This window comes from Panicum virgatum, chromosome 2K (genome assembly GCF_016808335.1).
Source record: "Panicum virgatum strain AP13 chromosome 2K, P.virgatum_v5, whole genome shotgun sequence".
NCBI classification, from domain to species: domain Eukaryota; kingdom Viridiplantae; phylum Streptophyta; class Magnoliopsida; order Poales; family Poaceae; genus Panicum; species Panicum virgatum.
Window position 1 is genome coordinate 16280431 of NC_053137.1, and position 25532 is coordinate 16305962.

Below are 25532 nucleotides of genomic sequence, written 5' to 3' on the forward strand. Positions count from 1 at the left end.
GGTCGACTTCCTCACGAGCCCTACGGGGGTCGACTTCCTCATGAGCTCGGCGGGCGTCTGCTTCCTCTCCAGCAACGCAGGTGTCCGCTTCCTCTCCATCTCTAGCGCCGCAGGCGGTGGCTCCATCTATAGCCCCGCGAGCGTCGGATCCTTCGTCGGCTCTGTGGTCGGCTCCCGCGTCATTGACTTCGCTGTCGACGTCTCCCGCGTCGTCGCCTCCTCTCTCGGCGGCTCCCACGTCATCGGCTCTCTCGGCGGCTCCCGCGCCATTGCTTGCTCTCTTCCAGTGGCTCCCGCGTCGTCAGCTCTTTTGGCGGCTCCCGCATCGTCGGCACTCTCGGCAGCTCCATCTTCCACTCTGTAAGCCTTGGTGGCGGCGGCGGCTCTCGCAGCACTTACTCCACCATGGCCGACTGCTATGGAATGCCACCCTATGGCATGTTCTTGGTCAAGCCAACTACAAACGAGCAGATTTCATATTCATGTTTGTTCGAAAAAATGTATTGGTTTAATTTTGATGAATTGTTTCCACCCATTTCTTGTTTCTGATAAATTTGTTGATTAAATTATTGAACTTGTACTTTCTTGTTGTTTGTTTGTTTGATATTTTTAAGTAAAACTACTATTTCTTGGATAATATTAGGTAGATCATCCTTATAGTAAGACAAACAAGGGTATGATTAGTCATCAATCAGTCACCTCAAATGTTTTTTGGGTCTACTGATGTTCTTACGCTTTAATAAATGTGAATAGGTGATGAGTATAATAGGAGGGAGGGGAGCACCTCAATTTATATAGGTATTACATGGGTATAATGACACAACTACACTACATGACCACCTTGTCATCTCTTACTTAACACCTCTTAACCAAGATCTATAATAAGAGGGGAGGGGAGAACCTCTACTTATAGGTGCTCAAGGTTGTTGTGGTGTTGCCATGTGGCAAACTTCTCACTCTTTTTTATAAAAATATCTAACTCTAGAATTTTCCTCATTCTTATTCATCTATGCAAAATATTTAATTCTAGAGAATTCTAGATTTTTTCATGAAGCGTGGCAACTCCTTTCTCTTGCCATTTCCAAAATCTTCTAGAACCTTCTAGAGTATGCATTGATATTTTTCAAGAGTGCACCTAGTATTTTACAGAAGCTTTGCTTCATCTGATATGATGGTCCTACTCAAATCAAGTTGATGGCTTACATGCGAGTGGTTTGCCCTCCTTCCTTCATCTGCATTAGCATCTAAAATCTGGTGGCTATGGTTGTCACGTCCTCTAGATTAGCATCCAAGTTATTGCAAACACTGACAAGTGGCAATGTTCCTTGTTCCCATTAACTTCCTACATTGAGAAATCTTGCATAGTACCACCTAATGCAGTTTGTATCCTGAATTCTAATATGGTCCTTACACCTCACTCCTTTCCAGGTAACATGCCAAAGCAATGTTATTTGATGCCTTTTCTTTTGCTCTCTTTTGTTTTTATGATGTACAAGAGAGAAGCTGCGTGGGTGGAAACAATCAAACAATGCTTCAGAGATGGTAGCGGTTTTGTTTTCATTTCTTTAATTTATCGCTGCACAATATTTTGTCTTTGTGACTTTAATCTGTATATTTTTGTTTTGAGGTGGGGTGTTGGAAAATCGTTTCAGAGATAAGGATTAACATGATAGAACAAAATATTTATCTTTATTTAGAGAAGGGTAATGCCCTTCGATGGTGTACTTTTTCTATCGCTATGATAGTCCAACCGTAGATCAGTGTTTTGTGAGATAGACCTCAAGAGATCTGCACTTTTGGCTTCTTTTCCTACCAGTCTTGCTAAGGAAAGGTTCGGGAAGGCAAACCTTGCTAGTGGAGAAGGGCTTTGCTAGGGCCTGGGAATAACAGTAACTACAAATGGGATTTTGTTGACGCAGAAATCGGACCATAATTCCTGCATAATAAACATGCTAAGGTCTATGAGCTCAGTGCAGATCCTTTACTTGAAGTTCGTGGCGTGCTGGTCACTTTGAACTGTAGTTGACAAAAGAATAAAATTCAATCAATATATAACGAGGAACAAACCGACTAGGATTCTGAAAAGTTCCAAATATGGCATCAGTTTATAAGATCTCATACTCAAAAAGGGCATCATAAACTATTTTCAAAGGAAAAAGTCTACTTAACCCCCTCACCTATTAGGGGTGGTCTACTTCACCACCCAAAGTATGAAACCGTTTATTTTACCCCCTGAATTTTTCAAAACTGTCTATTTCACCCCCTAGGCGGTTTCTACATGTGGTATTGCTATAGTAACAACGGTTTTATCTTTTTATTTATTTCTGCTGAATCTTTGAAAAATTATAGTAAGTCATATAAAAATAATAAAATAGAAAATCTAATTTTGTTGGACTCTACATGAGTAGATCTACACAATGAACATATAATATGGTATATTTTAGTATAAAGTTTTTGTTGGAGCTTATAGTGAACAAAGCTAAAAAAAATTTACAACAAAAACTTTGTACGAAAGCATACCATATTATATGTTGACTGTATAGATCTACTCATTTGGAGTCCAACAAAACTAGATTTTCCATTTTATGATTTTTTTCTTTGATATACTATAAGTTTTCAAAGATTCAGCAGAAATAAATAAAAAAACAAAACCACTGGTACTGTAGCAATACAACAATCAGAAACCGCCTAGGGGGTAAAATAGACGGTTTTTGAAAGTTCAAAGGGTAAAATAGACGGTTTCATAGTTTGGGGTGAAGTAGACCACCCCTAATAGATCAGGGGGTTAAGTAGACTTTTTTCTTTTCCAAATTAGATAAGACAAATTAAATTACTAACATGGAAACAAGCCATCGGAGCCCATTTGTGAACAGTACCCATCAAGTCCATCAAACCTAACCTATCGTCACCATCATATGGATCGGACCTAATCGAGATATCAATGACAGCAGGGTGATAAGTTAAATAAGATCACTGATGAATTTAATTACAATAAAGAATGATCTTAGCAGTATCTGGCAATCAGCAAAAATAGTCAATTAGATTCATGAGTCAACATCATATTCCTTTTCATAATAACATAGATCTAACCAATAAAATTTAGTCAAGCGTCACTACCAAAGGATCAGAATTAACTGAGATGGCTTGTAATAGCAGGAGATAAAGTAAATAGATCAGCCGATAGATCTAATTATGCCAAGAAATAAGATTAAAATAACTCAATATAAGACGAAGATCAAAGATGATATTGCCTAAACACATAGTATATAAGAGATTAGAGTAAATGTGAAAGCAGATAGATCTTTTGACCGTCGTGCGATAATTCATGAAATCAACTAAGAACTAGCAAAAGATCATACGATGCAGCCTTACAAGAACTTGATAAAAATCGATAACTAGTGAATAAAACAGATTCAAACAAAAGCGATGCGTGGTAAGTTGAAATCTAAATTACTTGATATATAATTATGCTTACAAGCAAACCGTAGGTCGAGACAATCCAGCCCTGTTCACTGAAGAAATCACTGAGAAAAAGCTACTCCCTCAGTTCCAAATTATAGGTCCTTTTAGCAAATCTAGATATATAGTTTTTTTCCATGTATCTAGACATAATGTTTATCTAGGTGTATAGCAAAATCTATATATCTAGATTAGCCAAAACGACCTAAAATTTAGAAAGGGGGAGTATTCTACTTCTACTCCTAGGATTTTGACAATTAGCCAAGAAAAGTTGTATTAGAGAGACTTTCCTGCACACAGCGACATATGCACCCCCTCTGCGTCACCGTTGGATGCTTGTGCATTGAGCTCTGAACCTATCATCCTGGATTTTTCTTGGCAAGTGGTTGGCACAAGATCAATGAGCTTTGCTATTGAACTTTTTATTAATATTTTTCTCATTTGAAAGTTTGGAAGAGTGAACAAACTTTGCGTTCATGTCAACACAAAAGTTAGTCCCCCTTCGCATGCACCCGACGTGTGCGATATTCTATAAAGGGAGACTCTGGTTTGTGTGTTGGTATCCACAATCCATGCTCGATACTCCCTGCTACGTGCTAAATGCAGCAACCCATAAACCATGCATTGCGCTTGTTATGAGTTGATACTCACCAGGAACTACAACCGGCAGGCTTTATCTTATGGAATTTTCTTACTAGAGGATAGCATCCATTTTTTTGTACATTTAGACGATAAAGTAACTAATTTTCTCACTATTCTGAGATTGCGGTTGATGACCGGGACCTATTCTCAAGGACTGCTAAGAGCTTATCAAATCGTCGAATACCACAATATAGGAATCAAATGGCCTGATATGACGCCAAACTAAAGGATTGACCAAACAGTACCGGAAACATCACAACCATGCAACATGCATGCACGCAAATCACCAAACTGCACCAAACATTTGGCTTATCACTGGCATTATTTGGTTTATTTATCAAGCATTTCTTTGTGGCCTCATTATAAAAATTATATTGCTATCATATCTTAACGCAAACAAAAGCATAAAGTCAATTTCATCACTTTGCCACGATGAAATTTTCTTGTCATCATGACATAAGGTCACAATTCTTGTCCTTCATTCAACACGGGACTTGTGCTTCAGTGGCTCCCCAGACCCGTGAAGCAATAAGACAGTGAACAGTGCACATCTTCCAGTGAACTCATGAACTCAAGGAAAGGGACCTACCACCTTCGTCGAGTCCTCCTGTTAACAAGTGGTATTTTCAGGACTGGTAAAGCAAACATTGCCATGGTCACCAATTTGAACATCCACGTGTTGCATATCTGGGCGGTGTGCACGTGTCGCTGCTGCACTAGATGTTTTTCGAAGTTGTATTGATGATTGATTGTTTTTTACAAGCTCTAACTGCTACTGTTTATACCCTTAAACTAAAAGCTCCGAGTCGGTCTTGAAAAACATAAAATCTGATGAAATAGAGAGAAATACTTCTATATTTACAAAATTTCCAAAACAATCAGACTCCATTAGAATCTTGTGCTGATGTCATCACAGTCTTTGTCTGATATGCATTGTTGCTTTTAAGGCCCTTGACTTCCGGTCTTCACCAGCTTCGACCAAAATTCCTTATCGGCTCTGCCCAGGACTCTTCATCAGCTCCCTTCTTTCTGCTGACTTTCCATGAATATACTTGCAACAATTTAGTGTCAACAGATTCATAACTCCATATTGCAATGTAATTTTGTGATAGAAAGTTTAGAGCAGCTAAAGAATGTGTTTTGGATATCAAGAAGTTAGGCAATATACACTCTTGGGTTCTTATTTTCTTATTTATAGATCAAATTTATAAAATCATAGGTTTTGTTATTAGCAGTTCAAACATTCAGACAACTTAGATTGAATTTATAATTACTTTAGTAATCGGAAAATTAGAAACCACTGTACATCAACACATTGACAGCACCCTGCAGATATAGTATAATTGTGATGTGAGGTGAACCTGAGGTTAACCGAAACATTTTCTAGGAGTGGTTTCAGCTTCAGTTAAGAGTCTAAATTCCCCATAAATATGTGGCCGTCTGTGTAGAATGTTTGAGATTTTCTGAAATTATTATTTTTGTTTTTGCATCTATGGTTTTTCAGCTTAAGACCAACAGTCTTGTGGATTTAACTTCATTTTGTCAATCAACCTCTTATTTGTTTAACTGTTTAAATAGCAATATTATTCTTTGTTCCATTTGCGTGTTCACTATATTGTAAGACAACGCAGATTGCTACAGATGATGATTCTCGCGGACTTGATAACCTGATGTTGAGTTAGTCATTAATTATAGTAAAATGGTTATAATCACAAATTTATCTAGTATTATCTAGTATACATTCTTAAGAAAACAATTTGATGAAATTAATTGTGTGTCTAGTATTATAGTTTTTATGTTGTATGGAACACTTCATATGTGTGGCAATAGTTGGTTGCAGTTTTAAATATAGGAAATTCTCTATTTTGTCTTTACTATATATGGGTTCGGTGTACACTATTCAGCATAGCAACGTACACTTGGCAATGAAATTGGTTCTAGTGTCAAACGCTGTTAGTTCAAACTTATTTAGGGCCTGATTGCTTCCACAGAGAATCTTACTATTTAGGAGGAGTACTAAATAAAACTTAATTGCAAAACTAATTGCAGAACCTGGCTAATTCGAGAAAATTGCATATTTGGGACTTCAAATATCGTGCTTCGTAGTTTTGTATTCCTAACATCGACTTTGCAAAAATAGAACTCCAAACATGTGCAACTTGATTTTTCATGCCATTGTATGTATTTTCCTCTCTTTTCTATTTCTTTTTCATGTATTTGGCTGGTGAATTGGCCATAATACCCCTCTCGTCTTTTTTCACCACGTATAGTTTCGTCTCCGATAGTTTCTCTTCGCTGCTCGTCCTCCCGGCGGCGGTGGCGACTGTGTCCGAGCTCCCGGCGAGACATGGTGTACGCGCGACTGTTCGGGAAGGACAACATCCTCCGCTCCACCGACAGCCGCACCATCAGCCTCCTGCCCAACCGCTCCACCGGGTGTATTATTGATTTGATTTGTCGATTAATTCTTGCCCTTAGTAGTTTTAATCGTTCTCAGGACATGGGGATTGCATCGCTCGATTCATCTATCGATCGTTTGAGAGGTGGCTGCCGCGCAGGGTCTGGTTTCATTTCATCTCGTCTCGTCCATGTACCAGCACGGCTTCTTCAGCGCGTCCATCAAGCCGCCGCCGCCGTGGCCTTCTACGTGGACGACGTCACGGTGCGCGAGGTCGATCTGGCACTCGGCCGCCATGGGCGGCTACTTCCCTTCCAAGCCCATACTGCTGTACGCCACCGTCTACCTGGGCCACCTCGGGCGGCCGGTACCGCGTCCACTACCGGTACGGGCCCTTTTGGTCTCCTCCTTGACGGACCTGGCGCTCCTCGGCTGCCGCGCCGACCCATCCGGAATTCCGGATGGTGGCCGGCGGCGGGCGGCACCTCCTGCGCCGCCGACGAGGAGGCCCTGCGCGTAGAAAATCGAAACTTATTTTAAGAACAAATGGAAAAAATCATACTCGAACAATTGACTAAATGAGTGCCCAATATATCCGCACTTTCAAAACGGAGGCTATTTTGGCTCAGATATTCGTCGCCTCTCCGCACTCCCAATCCACCTCCACGCACTTTTTTTTCTAGAATTCTCGGGCTTGCTGCTTTGTTGGCCTTCTTTGCTCACGTCATTTTCCCATCGGCGCCGCGCCGGCACAGCAGAGCGCTAGAGCAGCTCTTCGGCTGGCCACAACTCGGTGGGATCCGCTGCTAGTTCCCATCCATCGAGGACGGGCGAGCATGACACCAAGAGAAGGAGCAGTGGCGCGCGCTACCAAGCTCCACATGAAAGATCGAGGAGCAGAAGACGACATCGTCCTTTTTTTAACTGCAGTGCACGGTATTGGTCGTGCTCATTTGATGGAGGCAGCGTTTACTACGGCGCAGGAAGAAATCCATCAAAGCCTGAGCCCATGGATGAGGTGGCGGGATTTAAAACTTTTTGGCACTAATCGTGAAAACTGTTGGAGAGGAGGCTTGCTTTTAACTTCCAATTATTCTTGGCAAGTCCAAAAATTAGAATTTTAGGACTCTATTTTTTAGGTACAGATACTCTTACGCGTGAGGCCGCGGCCGAAAGGCAACTAGCCCACTAGCGAGCGAGCGAGCGGCAAGGCCGGCAGCGCGTAGGACTGGGACATCGTTACACGGCCGGGCCAGACCCTGGGCCCCTGTCTGTACGCGTCCCTTCGTCTCCGTTGCGACGTACGGGGCCAGGTGAGATGGGATCTGAGCCCTAGCTCGTGTGATCGGCGGTTGGTTCCGGCCGAGCCCGTCGTCGCGTCAACCTGACGTTGACGGAACAGAGCGAGAGAAGTCAAGTGGTTTGGAGTTTGACGTCCTAGCCGGCGGGATCCAAAAGCTTCGCCCGGCCGGTTGATCCATCGCCGGGTTATATTGGTTTTACACGCGGTTAATTCCACATCTCACTGGGAACTCCATTTTCTACGTACTACTACGTTTCTCGCAATCATATCCGTTGACCTCGTAAAATTATACGACTACCGTTTCAAATTGTAGTTCATTTGACTTTTTCATTCTAAGTTTGACCATTCGTTTTGTTCAAATAATTTGTGCAAATATTATCAAATTTAAGTCATTTTTGAAGATCTTTGTTAATAAAGCAACCAACAATAAAATAAATGATATTTTGTACAAATTTTTAAATAAGACGAGTGGTCAAATTTAAAGTTAAAAAAGTCAAACGACCTATAATTTGAAACGGAGGGGAATATATATGCAAGGATTGACCTCATAAGGGTTGGGGACACGGTAGTTTTCTTCACTTTTTCTGTTTGGAATTGGCATGTTATTGAGAAAACCTGTCATTGTTCTTGTTGGATTCCAAATAAAACTAGACAGCTCTCCAAGTATTTCCATAAAACACCTCCTCTAAGTACCCCTATTGTACATGCTCAATGTTCTTACACGTATGATCCTGTATGGAGTATGGATCTTTGATACTGTAATTAATATGGTTCAAGGAAAAACTTGGCGGAGAGCTGCACAAACAAGACAATTAATCCGGCGCCCAAACTATCGCTGATACGAGCAGTCTCGCTCTTGGTTGATTGGTTCCTGATAAACAGAGTTTCACACGCGGTTGAATTCAGATTCCAGCTGGCAGCTGTAACGGTCGTGGAGTCGCGGCTTCTGAACACCCGGATGGACGGCCAGTCAAAGCTGCCGAACAAAAGCGCACACCTAACGGGTGTGGCTATTTTACGGTCAACCGTACGGAGGAGCTCCGTGTGGTCGATTTTCCGACCGTTCGTTTTTTTCTTATTTTAGTAAGTTTTTTGTCGCTTTCTGATTTCAAGAAATTTTTTAAAGAAAAAAATATTGAAAAAAAAGACAGAAAAATTTTAGAGAAAAAATTTGAGAAAAAAAAATTAAGATGGAAAATCAAAGAAAAAAATTGGAGAGCAGAAATTTTTTTGAAAAAAAATAGGAAACAGGGAACCTTCAAGAGAAAAAAAATTTCAAAAAAATTTGCGATAAAAAAAACTCAAACCTGGGGAGCTCCGCCGCGCCTCCCCCGCCGGCGATGGGCCCGCCGGCGCCGCGCTACCATGCCGGCGGCGCGCCTCCCCGCCGCCGCTGGCCCGCCCCGCCACCTCACCGCCGCCGGAGCCGCCTCGCCGCGCCTCCCCGCCGCATCCAGGGAGGCGGATCCGGCAGCGGCGGCGCCGGAGCGCGGATCCAGCGGCGCGCGGCGCGTGGAGGCGGATCCGGTGGCACGCGCGTCGGTGGAGCGCGGATCCGGCGGCGCGCGGCGGCGGGGAGCTCGGATCCGGCGGCGGCGCTGGCGGGATAGTCCTTTCCTCCCAGATCCGGCGGGGGCGCAGTTGGCGCGGCGCCGGGGACGGAGGGGGCGCGGCAGCGCCGGCGGAGGAAAGGGGAGAGGGAGGAGAGGAAGGGAAAAGGATAAGGGGGAAAACGAAAAAAAAGGAAGGAAGAGGGGAGAGCTTGTGTGGGATAGCGTGACGCACTGACGCATGAGGAGGGGAATCGACCGTGAAACTCACGGGCAACCGCAGAAGCAGCATTGCGACACCTGACCAGCCATACCCGCCGCGGGATGGCGACCTTTTTGGCGGCTCAGCTCCGTCCGTGTCCGTCGCGTCTATATATCTAGCCCGGCTCCACACTGCATGCTGCGCAGACACGCTAGTCAACCCGCCCACGTCTCCCGGGTCCCCACCGCCTCTGCCTCGGCGCCGAGCTAGCGCAGGGAAAGGATGCCCACGCCTCGCCACGGCCGGGCGCTGCATGCTCGCCGCGGCGCGGCCAGCGCGCAGCCCTCGCCGCCTGGCGTCTACTCGATGACTAGATGTCCGGGCAGCGGGTGCACGTCAGCACGGCCATGATCGCGCTCCTCGCCGCCGTCATCGCGGTGTTCGTCTTCATCGCCTTCTTCACCGTCTACCTCCACCGCTGCTCCGGCTACTACGCGCTCAGGCGCGACGACGACCGCGCCGCCGCGCGCCCACAATTTCGACGCCTTCATCTCGCGCTCGCGGGGAGGCAGCGGCGCCCCCGCGGGCTCGACGCCGAGGTGGTCGAGGCGTTCCCCACCATGAAGTACGCCGAGGCCAGGGCGCTGTGGGTCGCTCGAGGGCGCCGTGTGCCTCGGCGAGTTCGACGACGAGGAGCGCGCGGCCCAGACTGCTGCCCAAGTGCAGCCACGCGCCCACGCCTTTCCACCCGGTGTCAGGGCGCGGGGAGAGGGGGGGCGGGCAGGGGCCTGGCCCTCATGAGCACCAAATTTACACTACAAATTAAAATTTTGATTAAAATTTTATAAAAATTTATATGATTGGCCCCCCCAACAATGAAAAAAACAGATTCCTGGCTCCGCCCCTGCCCGGAGCCGGAGTGCACCGGCGAGTGGCTCGCCAGCCACGTCACCTACCAGTGGCTGTCGATTCCAGTAGCGAGCAGCATCTCCAGCGAAACAGCGGTTGCGCGGATGGGAGATGGTCCGCTACCAGTGGCCGTGGTGATCGGATGTAGTAACGGAGGAGGAGGAAGAGGAGCGGAGGCAGGAGGCGCTGGTGCTGCAGCAGATAGGGACCCAGCGGCGACCGGCGAGCCATGCGGTCGCGGTCGGGGCGCCGACGACGCAGCTCGCCCGGTCCCACTCCACGGGCCACTCCCTCGCCGTCCGGCTCGACCGCGATCTGGAGCGGTTCACGCTGCGGCTGCCGGAGCACGTGCGCAGGGAGATTGTCGCCGCCGGCGAGCACAGCGCAATTGCGACGCGGGCGAAGAGCTGGGGGAGAAGCAGCCGCGGAGGCCGCACCGCCGCAGCGCCCCCCTCGGCCGGGCGCGGGCAGATGGCAATCGCTTCTTGCGAGGACCTTCTCCGGGAAGCTCTCGTTCTTTTCGGCGTCCAGGATGACGATTTGCTCCGACAGGGGAGAAGTGTCTTCCACGTTGCTTCCACGAGCCTGAGGGGGAAGCGCGTGGCCGCCGACGTTCCTACTACGGCGAGCGTCCGCCTTGGCCGCATGGGAGGCAGCGCGTCCGGTGCAAAAGCTGGCGCTGCGTGCGTCCCGCGCGCGAGGTGGTGCCGGACGAGGAGTAGGCGGTTACGCAGCAGCTTCCGACGTAGAACACGGGAACAGCAGATTTGGACGTAGAAACTTGAATGTAGTAGGTCTTCTTGCACACGCGAAAGAAATGGGCTTCTTTCGGTCTTGTGGGCAAGAGGGTGCTGATTTCCTGCTGTAACCGTCGTACCGCTCGAAATTCCGTTGAAGAACTTGAGATGTACAAATACAAATTATAATTTTGTACAGCAGCAGAACCATAAGGCAAAAGCCGTAGACATGGTTGAACAAATGTTTGGTTTTTCTTCTCTGTTTATGCATCGTCTGAGTTCTGATTTCTGAAGTTGTGTACTTGTGTTTTACTTTGTACTTACCCCGGATCCGTTCTGTACCTATGCACTTTAGCAGACTTCCTCATGCGTTTTGACACCGCAGTCATGTTTATCTTGCTCTGAAATCTGAATGTTAGTAGTATGGTGTGTATCCGATGAAGTGAATTCACGGACTTCACCTCAATATTTTTGCAATCGATCAAAATAGGTACTCCTGGTATAAGTTCAGCTATCATTTCATACCATTATTTCGTTGCTTTTTAAGTAATGATAATGAAATTTGGGCGTGGCCCAAGGTGAAAAAAAATCATTTCATACCATCGAAAGAGCTGCTTGTTCTTCATTCAGCCATAAATTGAGAGCGAATTTTTTTTTTGGAAGGAACCGGCAAGGGGAGTGAAATGGTTCCATGGCTAAACAATGTGTAAGTGAAGAAATGCTGCAACCGTTTCTTTTTTGTGTGTGCTCATGGTTCAGAACCAAGCTGCAGCTGCTTGGCTCACACTTTTCCCCCCTTTTCTGATGGGAGCCTTGCTCGCTATTTAAACTTTTGACTGAAATTTGACACTGTAAAAATGAATTAATGCTTAAAGTATGCATTCCTCCCTTCAATTTGTCCATCTTTTCTTTTTCGCGAACTTGCTGGGCGAGCATCTTTAATCTGTCCATCAAAACAATTCAACATACTCCTAAGCAGCAAAGAAGTCAAATGTGAAAACTTAAAATCAATTTTCTTGTTTTGAATTCAGGCAGGCGGCTAAAGAAAACCATTTATGTGTACGCAGTGAAGAAAACCATGATTAGCTCTGGCCCGGCCCATCCAAAACTCTGCCTAGCCCAATCGACAATCGTAGCCGCTATGAAACCTAGCCACTATATAAACCCACACTAAACAGTGAACCCTAACTACCTTACCTCCACCGCCGCCACTATGTCCACTTCAAAACCCTAGCCACACCCCTCACCCCCCACTCCCCCACCCACGCCGTGGCGATGGCAGTTCAGATCACGGCATTCGAACTGGCCGACGCCCTCCGCCGAGGCTGCACCATCTACCTTGTCGCCGGGATGTCCGGGTTCCTCCTCTTCCCGCCGTCGGCCAGATCTCCCTTCCTCCCGGCGATGGCCGGTTCGGCCCGCGGCGTCGGCAGCTCTGTCGGGCTCACAGCGGGCCTCGGCAGCATCGCCTCCCTCGGTCGCGTATCTACCCTCGGCGGCAGCGGCGGCCCCCTCGGTTCGGATCACGACATCCGAGCTGGCTGACGCCCTCTGCCGAGGATACACCATCTTCCCCGTCGTCGGGACGCCCGGTTTCCTCCTCCCGGCGGACGGTGATGAGGACATCACTCCTATGGATATACAAGAGGTTCCTCCGCTGGACATTCAAACCATTCAAGGTCCAATCACAAGAGCTCGCGCACGACAATTAAATTTAGAGGTGAGCTCGCTCCTAAGCGTTTCTATTAATAATTATGAGAATGGTTTGCTACCTAATTTTTACAATGTGATTAGGAACCAAGGAGAGGGCCAAGGAACACATGGAGAGGTGCATGGAGGCGTGGAGGAACAGCAAGGGCCGCCAAGCCACATGGAGGCCCAATACAATTTAACTTCGAGTCCACCTCGGAGTCCAGGAGCAGCCTGACGTAAATTGGACGCCCAGGCCACATCCGAAGTCCGATTTCGACGATCCACATATGGATGGAAAGCTAATTTCATGGAGCTTCTATTGGCGTTGGTTTCAGGCCCAAACTCATTCTGAGTCGTCGGGAGATGTCCGAGAAAGTTGGCGTCCATAATCTGTTCCGGTGCTGCGACATCATAATTTGGCCTTTGGGCCGTGTATCTTCGTTGAGCCCATTAGGGGCGCATCCAGGGGGGAGCCACGCCCCTAACCCCTATATTTCAGTAGCCGCCGCCCTCATTAGGGTTCGGGGTTTGCTTAAATTCATTCTGTCAAGAACAGTTGTCGCCGTTCATCGGTTTGTGAAACCCCAACTCGTGAGATTAATCATTCATCTGCAGAGTCACTTCATTTGAGCTGCGTTTCTTTCGAGTTATTGCTTGATTCTTCGTTGCGCTTGCAGGGATTAGCCATCTTGGCGAGGTCAACCGGGTTGTGACACGGTTGATAACCAGAGGAGTTGTGGTGCTAAGATTGCTGGATTCGGGTCTTAGGATCTGAAGCCGGATCGGTGTGTCTCGCTCCGCCTACAACGAGAGTTATCCAGAACCTGACGGAAAATCGGGAACCCACGTCCCCATCATTTGGTAATCAGAGTTTCAGGTATACCGTCAGGTTCACATCTATCTTTAGTTTCATCAATTTCGCCTTTGTCCCACAGTCCACCAAAAAGCCCTAGAAATTTTTGTGTTCGTGCTGTTTTCTATCCCATTAGCCGTTTTGCCGCTGCAATTTTTCTTCTCAGATTGTTTTTCTGAATTTTGGTCTCTCGCCGTGTCGTTGTGTTTGCCGTGTCTAGATCTTGTTCTAGGATCTTAGTGTCGATTGCCAGATTGCTGATTTGCTGGTGCATGTATTTTGGTGCAAGCGGTAAGTTGTAAAAGAAGTTGGCAAGTTTAGTCATCGTGGAAGAGAAAGAATTGTCTTGTAGTTCTGTTCCTAATTTTAGGTGAGTAAAAAAAGAAAAGGAAAGACTGCTGCGTGGGAAAAAAAGGAAAAGAAAATTTGGCATGTGACGAATGGAATATTAGTTTCCTTGTATCTCTAGTAGTCGCCTAGTCCTTTTTGTGTTCAGATTAGAGAACGTGCAGGTGTATCGCCTCGAATTCCTTTGACTGCGATCAAGTTTGAGTTGATCTCTGTATTGCGGCACTTTCTGAGAGAAAAGAGTAAAAGGCAGAGGTGCTGAAAAAAAAAGTCGCACAAAAAAAGAAGGAAAGCAAAAAGGAATAGAAAAAAGCAAGGGAAAAGAAAGAGAAAAAAAATTCAGAAGTGCTTGCATCCTTTGAGTCTTGGTGCTGAGTTATATTATTGCTTGCTTGAACTAGGTCCGAGACAAGTTTAGGCCAGCGACATAGACTAGCTTGGGACTAATTTTCAGCTTTGCAATTTCTGAATTGAATTATTGCTATTCCTTGCTACCATATTTTAAGCCTCCCAAGCTCCACATATATACTTCAGATTGGTACAGAAAAAGGATCCTTGCAATCTTGGTACCCTCTTCTCACATGTTTTTCACCATCCACCGGTTGTACCATCCCACTGCTTGTGTTGGTAAGAACTTGGTAAGAACTTGGTAAGACGCGTGTGAGGGTGTGATTCCACCAACAAACCCACCTATTTCATATGTCCTTTTGTTTCACTAACCATGCCGGACGACAAACCTGTTTTGTCTAGTGAATTGCAGGCCATGAAGGACGAACTCAAGGAGTTTTTCGCTAAGGAGATAAACAAGGTGGCGCAAGACGTCCAAGGGGCCAATCATACGATTGAGGGTGTGAACAAATGCCTCTCTACACTGTCCGACAGGGTTCAACATCTTGAAGTCAACCCTTCCATGAACAAAGACGACGATGATGATTGGCTAGAGGACGATGATGAAATCATTTTTGGGTCTGATGGCGAGCCTGATATGGCTAAGACTCGTGCGGAGAAGGTCCGTCGTCAACGTCTTCGCAAGAATAAAATAGGTATGGGAGGAACCAAACATCGGCGCACTACAGGTAATGATGATCATTATGCCAAAGTCAAATTTACCATACCTTCTTTCCATGGTCGTTATGATGCAGAGGAATACTTAGATTGGGAGATGACTGTTGAACAAAAATTTGCTTCCCATCTTGTTCCTGACCAACATAGAGTTAGACAAGCCACTAGTGAATTTAAAGATTTTGCTATAATCTGGTGGCAAGAATGTGCTCAATTAAATATACAACCTGATTCATGGGACGCGCTTAAGATAGCAATGTGTGATCGTTTTGTTCCTGCATCTTATAAGCGTGATATGGGTAAGAAATTACAACGTTTAGATCAGGGTGATATGTCTGTTCAGGAGTATTATGCAGAGCATCAAAAGGGTATGGTTCGATGTGGTGTAGTTGAGGATGCTGAGGATAAAGTGTGTCGCTTTTATGGTGGTTTGAAACGTGAAATTCAGGACATTGTTGACTATAAATCTTTTACTACCACCAACCAGTTGTTCCAGCCTGCTATGCTTGCAGAAAAAGAATTGCAGGGACGACAACAATAGCAGCAACCACCTCAGAGCAGGAGCACCTCCAACAGATCCTACATGCCCAAGTCTTTTACTCCCAAAGGTGCTTCCACGACGGTGTCACCAGCTTCAGCGACCACGCCCGCCGATGGTTAGCCTCGTGTGCAGGAACCGACCAAGAGTACCTCACCAGCAGCGCGCTCTTCCTCTGGCATTCAGTGCCATCGCTGTCAGGGCTTTGGCCATGTGATTCGAGAATGCCCAAGCAAGCGGACATACATTGCCACTGATGATGGTGGCTACATCAGTACTTCGGATGCTGAGGACGACACTGAGGATGACCCACCTTCTAATGAGGGTCTTTCATTGAGTGCGGGTGATGCGGGCTCTCAGCGGATTTGTATTGTCCACCGTGTCCTCAGTACAATATTGGGGCAAGCAGACAAGATGCAACGCCATAATTTGTTCCAGATTTTATTTGTGATCAACGATCGGCGTGCACATGTCATCATTGATGGAAGCAGCTGCAACAACCTGGTTAGTGCTGTTTTGGTCCAGAAGTTGGGTTTGGCCACTCGCCCTCATAAACATCCTTACCATGTTCAGTGGCTAAACGACTCGGGTAAGGTTAAGGTAAATCAAACTGCACGGGTGCATTTTTCTCTTAGTCCATATTTTGATTATGCAGATTGTGATGTGGTACCCATGGACGCATATTCGTTTTTGTTGGGTCGTCCATGGGAATTTGATAATGATGCTGTCCACCATGGTAGAAGTAACACATACACACTTATGTATAAGGGCCAGAAAATCACTTTGCACCTAATGACCCCTGCTGAAATTGTACAAGCTGATAAAGAACGACTTGCTTCACCTGATGTTGCTGCTCCAGTTGCAACCCAGCCCGCTATTAAATTGAAAAATCATAATATGCTTGTAACCAAATCTGATCTATATGATATGGATGCTTCTACTGTGTGCTATGCTTTGATATGTAAGGATGCTTTATTTCCAATTCGTGATATAGCTAGTACTTTGCCTCTTGCGGTCGCTGACATTTTGCAGGCGTATGAGGATGTGTTTCCAAATGAGCTCCCACCGGGGTTGCCACCTTTGAGAGGTATTGAGCACCAAATTGATTTGATTCCGGGAGCGTCTTTGCCCAACCGAGCAGCATACAGGACCAATCCCGAGGAGACTAAAGATATTCAGCGACAAGTCCAAGAGCTTTTGGACCGCGAGTATGTGCGTGAGAGCCTTAGTCCTTGTTCTGTACCTGTGCTTTTGGTTCCTAAGAAAGATGGTACATGGCGCATGTGTGTAGATTGTAGAGCCATTAACAACATAACTATTCGATATCGTCATCCTATACCTCGGTTAGATGATATGCTTGATGAGTTAAGTGGCGCTATAATTTTTACAAAGATTGATTTGCGTAGTGGATACCACTAGATTCGCATGAAGTTGGGTGATGAATGGAAAACTGCTTTTAAGACAAAATTTGGTTTATATGAGTGGTTAGTGATGCCTTTTGGTTTAACTAATGCACCTAGCACTTTCATGCGTTTGATGAATGAGGTTTTATGTGCTTTCATTGGTAAATTTGTGGTGGTTTATTTTGATGGTATCTTGATATATTGCAAGTCACATGAGGAACATTTGGATCATCTACGTGCTGTTTTTGACGCCTTGAGAGCGGCAAGCTTGTATGCTAACCTTGAGAAGTGCATTTTTTGCACCGATCGAGTTGCTTTTCTTGGCTATGTTGTGACTCCTCAGGGCATTGAAGTGGATGGTGCAAAGATTGATGCCATTAGGAGCTGGCCTACCCCTCAGACTATTACACAGGTGCGAAGTTTTCTTGGTCTTGCAGGGTTCTATCGGCGTTTTTTGAGAGATTTCAGCACCATTGCCGTCCCACTACATGAGTTGACGAAGAAAGGTGTTTCTTTCCATTGGGGCCCAGCACAAGATCAAGCTTTTGATACTTTGAAAGAGCGGCTTACTTCGGCGCCTTTGCTGCAACTTCCTGACTTTGGTAAGACTTTTGAGCTTGAATGTGATGCCAGTGGCATTGGCATTGGTGGCTTGTTGATGCAAGGAGGTAAACCTGTTGCTTATTTTAGTGAGAAATTGAATGGGCCTACTCTGAATTATTCCACGTATGATAAAGAATTTTATGCTCTTGTTCGTTCTCTAGAGACGTGGCAACATTATTTATGGCCTAAGGAATTCATTATTCATTCTGATCATGAATCACTTAAGTACCTTCGCATGCAAAATAAACTGAACCGTAGACATGCCAAGTGGGTTGAATTTATTGAATCTTTTCCATACATCATTAAACACAAGAAAGGGAAAGATAATGTTATTGCTGATGCCTTGTCTCGTCGTTACACCATGTTGTCTCAACTTGATTGTCGCATTTTTGGACTTGAGTCGATTAAGGGACAGTATGAACTTGATGCTACTTTTAAAGATGTGATCCTGAATTGTAAAGATGGTCGTGCTTGGAATAAATATGTGCTGAATGATGGGTATTTGTTTAGAGCTAACCGCCTATGCATTCTAGTTGGATCCGTTCGTCTTCTCTTGTTGCAGGAAGCACATGGTGGAGGTTTGATGGGCCACTTTGGTGCCACAAAGACGTTGGATGTGTTGGCCAACCATTTCTTTTGACCACAGATGAGGCGAGATGTTCAGAGGTTCGTGAGTCGCTGCACTACATGTCAAAAGGCTAAGTCACACTTGAATCCACATGGTTTGTATATGCCTCTTCCTGTTCCTTCTATTCCTTGGGCGAATATTTCTATGGATTTTGTGTTAGGATTGCCTAGGACTAAGAGGGGGAGAGATAGCGTTTTTGTTGTGGTGGATCGGTTTTCTAAAATGGCACATTTTATACCATGTCATAAAAGTGATGATGTTGTTCATATTACTGACCTCTTTTTCCAAGAGATTGTACGCTTGCATGGTATGACTTCTACTATTGTTTCAGATCGTGATGCAAAGTTTTTGAGTCACTTCTGGCGTACTTTGTGGAACAAGTTGGGTGCAAAATTGTTATTTTCTATCACTTGTCATCCGCAAACTAATGGACAAACGGAGGTGGTGAACCGTACCTTGGGGACCATGTTGAGGGCTGTTTTAAAGAAGAATTTGAAGATGTGGGAAGAATGTTTGCCTCATGTGGAGTTTGCATACAATCGGGCAACACATTCTACCACCAAGGTAAGTCCTTTTCAGGTAGTGTATGGTTTTAACCCCCGCGCTCCTACTGATATTTTACCTTTGCCTACTAGTGAGCGAATTCATAGTGAGGCTAAAGAACATGCTGAGTTTATATTGAAAATACATGAAACCACTAAGCAAAATATTAAAAAGATGACTGAAAAATATAGAATTGCTGGTAGCAAAGGTAAGAAAGAATTAAAGCTTGAACCGGGTGATCTAGTGTGGTTGCACTTGAGAAAAGAATGTTTTCCAGATTTGAGGAAGTCTAAGTTAATGCCAAGAGCTGATGGTCCATTCAAAATACTTGAGAAAATTAATGATAATGCATACAAACTTGAGTTGCCTCCCGAGTTCGGGGTTAGTCGCACCTTTAACATTTTAGATTTGAAGCCTTACTTGGGAGAAGAGGATGTGCTTGAGTCGAGGACGACTCCGATTCAAGAGGGGGAGGATGATGAGGACATCAATCCTATGGATATACAAGAGGTTCCTCCGCTGGACATTCAAATCATTCAAGGTCCAATCACAAGAGCTCGCGCGCGACAATTAAATTTAGAGGTGAGCTCGCTCCTAAGCGTTTCTATTAATAATTGTAAGAATAGTTTGCTACCTAATTTTTACAATGTGATTAGGAACCAAGGAGAGGACCAGGGAATACATGGAGAGGAGCATGGAGGCGTGGAGGAACAGCAAGGGCCGCCAAGCCACATGGAGGCCCAATACAATTTAACTTCGAGTCCACTTCGGAGTCCAGGAGCAGCCTGACGTAAATTGGACGCCCAGGCCACATCCGAAGTACGATTTCGACGATCCACATAGGGATGGAAAGCTAATTTCATGGAGATTCTATTGGCGTCGGTTTCAGGCCCAAACTCATTCTGAGTCATCGGAAATTGTCCGAGGAAGTTGCCGTCCAGAATCTATTCCGGTGCTGCGACATCGTAATTTGGCCTTTGGGCCGTGTATCTTCGTTGAGCCCATTAGGGGCGCGTCCAGGGGGGAAGCACGCCCCTAACCCCTATATTTCAGTAGCCGCCTCCCTCATTAGGGTTCGAGTTTTGCTTAGATTCATTCTGTCAAGAACAGTTGTCGCCATTCATCGGTTTGTGAAACCCCAACTCGTGAGATTAATCATTCATCTGCAGAGTCACTTCATTTGAGCTGCATTTCTTTCGAGTTCTTGCTTGTGTTCTTCGTTGCAATTGTAGGGATTAGCCTTCTTGGCGAGGTCAACCGGGTTGTGACACGGTTGATAACCAGAGGAGTTGTGGTGCTAAGATTGCTGGATTCGGGTCTTAGGATCTGAAGTCGGATCGGTGTGTCTCGCTCCGCCTGCAACGAGAGTTATCCAGAACCTGACGGAAGATCAGGAACCCACGTCCCCATCAGACGGATCTCGCTTCCTTCGGGCGACGGCCGGCTCGGCACGCATCGGTGGCGCCACTCTCGGGCTCGCGACAGCCCTCGACGGCAGCGGCTCTCTCGGCCTCACGGCGGGCCTTGGCAACGGCGGCTCTCTCGGGCGCGCGTCGGCCCTCAGCGGCAGCGCCCGATGCGGCGGCTCCCTCGGGCGCGCGTCCGGCCTCGGCTGCGACGACGGTTCGGTCACCTACTATACGAGCCGGCGGCAACTGCGGTGGTATACAACCTCGTTGCCCTAGGTCGCTGGCCAACCCGACGCCAAATGATGAAGTGCTATGGAAGATGATAGAAGAGCTGCGCATGAGCACCGCTCGGGATCATTACGAGTTGAAGATGATGGTACTACAGCTTGCCAGTGAGGTCAATAGATTCAAGGCAGCGGAACGAGATGTGATTATAGCCGCCCGCTGCCAGATAGGTGTAGTTACCTTCCGCATGTTCGTTGCTTTGGGTTTTTTTTCTCCTATGCTACATCCATATTTTTCTTTAAGGGTCTGGTTAAGGATATGGTACGGGTGGAGGTCGCTGAACAAAACAAACCTTAACACCACCTCTTCCCCGCCCACCCTTACCCACCCTCGTCTGCTATCATCTATTGATTACTGGTCTCTTTCCTTTGTTATTCCTGGTTATCTATTACTAACGTGAGTCAGTTGTTGTAATAAGAAGTATGAGTGAGTTTGAATCTGTGTTTAAAATAGTGGGCTAAAGCATTTAGCGGCTGGTGTTAATTGTATAGGCTAAGAAAGGCTATAGCGAGTTGTAACCTATTTAACCAATTTAGGGGTTCTATAAATACAATATGTGAAGAAATTGGCGACTCTAACTAACTCTATACGGGAACTCAACTCTTTATTCACCATAACTGAATACAACACAAGACCCTTGCACTTTTTATGTAGCTATCATACCATAACACTACTACACTACATGGCAATCTTGTCATCTTCTAATTAAGACCTTTTATCTCATGTTATGGCAATATAGGGGGGAAGCACCCCTATTGTAGGACTCCATGGCTCATATGATTTTGCCATATATTCATCTTCTACTCGCTTTTTTATAAAATATCTAATTTTAGATTTTTTTCTCATAATTATATAACCATATAAATATCTAATTTCTAGAGTAGTCCATACTTCACCATGAAGCATGGTAACCATGGTTCATATATACTCTCTAATCTTCTAGAAGCTTCTCATAATTATGCATTTCTACATCAACATCATGCATAAATCTATGAGTAATTTTTCATATAAATATGAAATCAAGAAAATTTTATATACTGAAGTACTCTTGGATTTCATTTCCTTGTTACATCATTGACGAAATACTAAATTTTGTAAATGACAAAGTTCAAATTTAGATTAACAATAAATATAGGTTAATTATATGATTTAGCTAGGTAAATAAACCTTAATTTAGCAGCAATAGCGGGATATAGCCGGCTATTATTGGATTTAGTCTTTAAAGCTAAGAGATAAATATTCTACCTTTCTCCTCTTCCATAGGTTATAGTAGTGGTTATATCCGGCTATTTAGAACCTTGGATGTAATGGGAAACATCAATGAATGTTGCAATGGAATTGATGCCTTACCGCCAACCTTACTAGCTTTTGTATGTTATTAAGCATAAAAACTTATATATTGTTGCCTCCTCTTGTACCAATTCTTATCTTGACTTGCTTTGATTGTTTTTGTATCAAATGAATCACCAACTGCTGAAATTTTTCACCTTCATGATAACAGATGAATTGCCTCTACCATAATTTAAAATGCCCTATTTACGATTCACACATATTTTCAACTTCATTGTTTCTCGTAACTCAGCTGACAGATTCATGGCTGAGCAATGGCCAAATACATCATAACAATAAAAATATGAAAACAAAAACGGTTAGGGCTCGTTCGGTAAGGCCCGGAACGGCCCGGAATGGTCTTCAATCCGGCCGGAATGAAGTGGCCCGGTTCAAAATCAGGTTCGCCCCGAAATCGTTATTCGTTTAGGCCCGGTCCGGAATGAAAACGGGCCAGTACAGGCCGTTCCCCACCGTCTTCCGCTTGGAATCGATCCAGACCTCAAGGGTCCTGGAATCGATCCAGGCGGAGTGCAGGGCTCAAGGCGAGCGGCATCCTGGCGGCGCGTCTCGAGAGGCGGGGCTCCTCGCGGCGCAGGAGGCGACGGTGTCACGGCGCGGCACCACCACCTCCGGTGCCTTCTCGCTCTTCTCGCCGGTAAGGTGCTACCTTTCTCTTCCTTCCCATGTTCTCTCGATTTAGATCCGGTCTTGCTCGTGTTTTTGGATCCCTGTCGTTGCTGATTGCCGGCGGCGCCAACCGCGGAGGCCCCTGGTGGGGGCGCCAGCCGCTGGTACAAGTACCGTGGCAGGGGCGTGGCGGATGAGCTGTTTGATCTGCTCGAGTAATTTGCCTACAGTATTGTTTAATCATGCTACCAAGTACACTAATGGCTTGTTTTGCGTGATGCCTATCAGATGAAATAAAGGCACTTTTATTTGCGTTCCTTTCTAAATGTAACCCATTTTCCATACTTAATTTATCTAAGTAATTCATTGTCTTTACCGGAATCCAAAGTTAAGTGATATTACTCCTTATATTTTGGATATGCTAATTGATGATGATACTTATATTTTGAACACTTTCAAGCTGAAAGTAAGAATGTTTTTAAATGTTATGCTGACAAGTAGGCTGGTAAATTTCTATGTATTTCTTGTGTGTTTTTTGTTACCTTCTTGGCCTCGATGGGGAGAGTTAAAAAGTGTAAACATGTTGAAAAAAGAACCGTAAATACCCATAAGATTTGCTGCAAGCCTAGGCTTGCCTTTTTATCTAGGAACAATTCCAGTCCTGATGGCAATTACTGCTTTGAAAAACCTTGTAGATTAAGTCAATGTGAATTCATTATATCATATTCGAAGTTCATGAAGAGCTTCAGTCAACCATTTTCTTCTGGGTTGAGGTTCAAACTGAGATATGAGAGTGATGATGCTATGGAAAGAAGGCATGCTCCAAAAGTAATCATTGTGGGGAGACAATATTTTCTCTAGTAAGGCAGTTTCAAATTGCTGCATAACAAAAATGATGACCTTACATATCTTTAATACCCCAAATATTCTATGTGCAGGTCAGATCGGATGATGATGTAGATTTCCATCGACCAAACAGGATTTCTCCTTGGGAGGTTGAGCTGAGGAGGTTGAGCTGACTAGTTCAGTTTGAAGAACCATCTGTCTGCACCAAAGGTGAAGAGACTGAAACCATGTCTTCACCATGTCAATCCAGTCTACCTAGTTTCAAGTATGTTCTCCACACCCAGCAAAACTGTTTACTTGATGATTATGTATTGATCTTCATGAGTTCTATTTTCTTTTTTGGTAGGTGGAAGTGGTCGTCCTGATTTTGCTGAATTTGTCCAATTCCACAAGGTCTTGCAAGGTCAAGAATTATTGGGCTATAGAACTCGTGACAGTGCTGCTGTTGCTACTTCTCAGTCATGTGAAGCAAGGAATATGCAGTACATTGATGAGCATATTTGGCATATCTTTGGCTGAGAAGGTTCCATCGAGCAAACAAAATGAATGTGGTAATGCCAATTACCCATCCCTGTTCCTATCTTTGAAGCAACAAGTGCCAAAATCGCTGGGAAACAGTTGTGCCACTGTAAGTGTTCTATGGTATTTAACTTGATGTCATTCTAGAGTAAACTCTCTTTTAAGGCTGACCACAGCGGAGGGAGCAAGAGCAAATTTGCTCCCTCCTCGTTTCCCACGCCCTCTCTGTCTACAGTGCCAAACAGTACGTCTACAGTATCAAACAGTGTATTTGCTCCTTCATTTGCTCCTTCCACTGTGGACGGTCTTAACTAAAAGATCCTGCAGGTTCATGAGCAAAGGCCTGTTGTTGGCAGGGTGATTGATCTTTCAACAATGGATATGATGATATGATCTGTTAGTCAAATTATCTTGGAGGTGAAGAAATGCTAGGGCTGATTTTGTCTTCATGTTAGTGGTACTCACAGCATTTAAGCATATGAGTCGTTCTGTTCTTTTGCGAATGCACTGATTATATCTTTCATATTTTGCAGGGACTTTTCCCGTATACTGTGGATAGTCTCAGGTTGATGTTGGGTCTGCTGAAAATTGTATGGATCGAGAATACTGATCAAACTTGTATCCTAGCTTGTAGTGTTAGAGCACTTTGTATCCATTGCTGCCGAACAAACAAATAAGCAGCAGGTTTGATTCCCGGTCAGGAATCCAGGTTTGAGTGAAACCAAGTGGAATGATTTAATCCAGGCCTGGCTTGAAAACAGGGCTGCCGAACGAGGCCTTACAGTATTTTTTCCATTCGTTTCCGACCTGTTTCGTTCCTACTCGCCTCACGCGAAGGCAGGCTCGGTCTGGTGCGCGGGAGGCAGGCAGCTCGCTCTGCTGCAGGCCCGGCAGCAAGCCAGCAGCACGTTGGCTGCTGGCAGCCCAGCTCGGCAGTGCGTGGCAGCAGCAGCACGTAGGCCGGCTCGCGGGGCGCGCGGACGGCCCATGCACTGCTTGCGTGCGAAGCAGGGCAGCAGCACGCAGATTCCCCTAAAAAAAACAGCACACAGGCCGGCAGTGCAGGCAGGTGGGATATTTAATCTTTGGAGGCAACTAGAGCAAGAGCTCTCTCCATATAGCGTATCGCAAGCAGGTTCCCTTAACCATTGGGAACCGGTCCGGTTTGACCGGTAACTGGTCAAATCGGTCCGGTCCGGTTCCGGTTTGGGCTGGTAGTAAATCGGCCCAAATTCAAAATTTAAATTTGAATTCAAAAAAATGAAAAATTCTCAAAAAAATTCAAAAAATACTTCAAGGTGCGACGAATCTAATGGTGTCAAATTTTCTCAAAAATTCATTCGTTTAACATACTTTTCGGGCATTTAAAGTTAAAACAAAAAAAGGAAAAATATGAGACGGCCTATTAAGGCCCACTTGGTAAACCGGTCAAACCGGCCGGTATACCGATTACACATGCGATTTTAAATTTGGATTTGAATTCAAACCGGTCAAACCGGCCGGTAAACCGGTCTAACCGGCCGGTATACCGGTACGAACCAGTTGAACTGAGTTTTTTGAATTCAAATTTGAATTTGAGCGGTTTCTACCGGTAACCGGTCAAACCGGTTCGGTAAACCGGAACCGGTGGGCGCCGGTTCGGTC

General features: G+C 45.3%; 1 long non-coding RNA gene and 1 pseudogene across 4 annotated transcripts; both read left to right on the plus strand.

Annotated features, from left to right (window-relative positions):
• The first annotated feature begins 9849 nt into the window (after positions 1-9849).
• Positions 9850-11324, plus strand: LOC120695949 (annotated as a pseudogene).
• An 11052-nt stretch (positions 11325-22376) lies between these two features.
• LOC120669096 lies at positions 22377-24648 on the plus strand. Of its 4 annotated transcripts, XR_005672664.1 has the most exons (5): positions 22379-22551; positions 23462-23579; positions 23716-23997; positions 24216-24345; positions 24422-24648. It is a non-coding gene; the product is annotated as an uncharacterized LOC120669096 (long non-coding RNA). The 4 variants fall into 4 exon arrangements; XR_005672667.1 differs by lacking the exons at positions 24216-24345; positions 24422-24648 and adding an exon at positions 23219-23383 and having other exon boundaries at positions 22377-22556; positions 23462-23634; positions 23716-23862; XR_005672666.1 differs by lacking the exons at positions 24216-24345; positions 24422-24648 and adding an exon at positions 23219-23383 and having other exon boundaries at positions 22378-22551; positions 23462-23634; positions 23716-23862.
• The last annotated feature ends 884 nt before the right edge of the window (positions 24649-25532 follow it).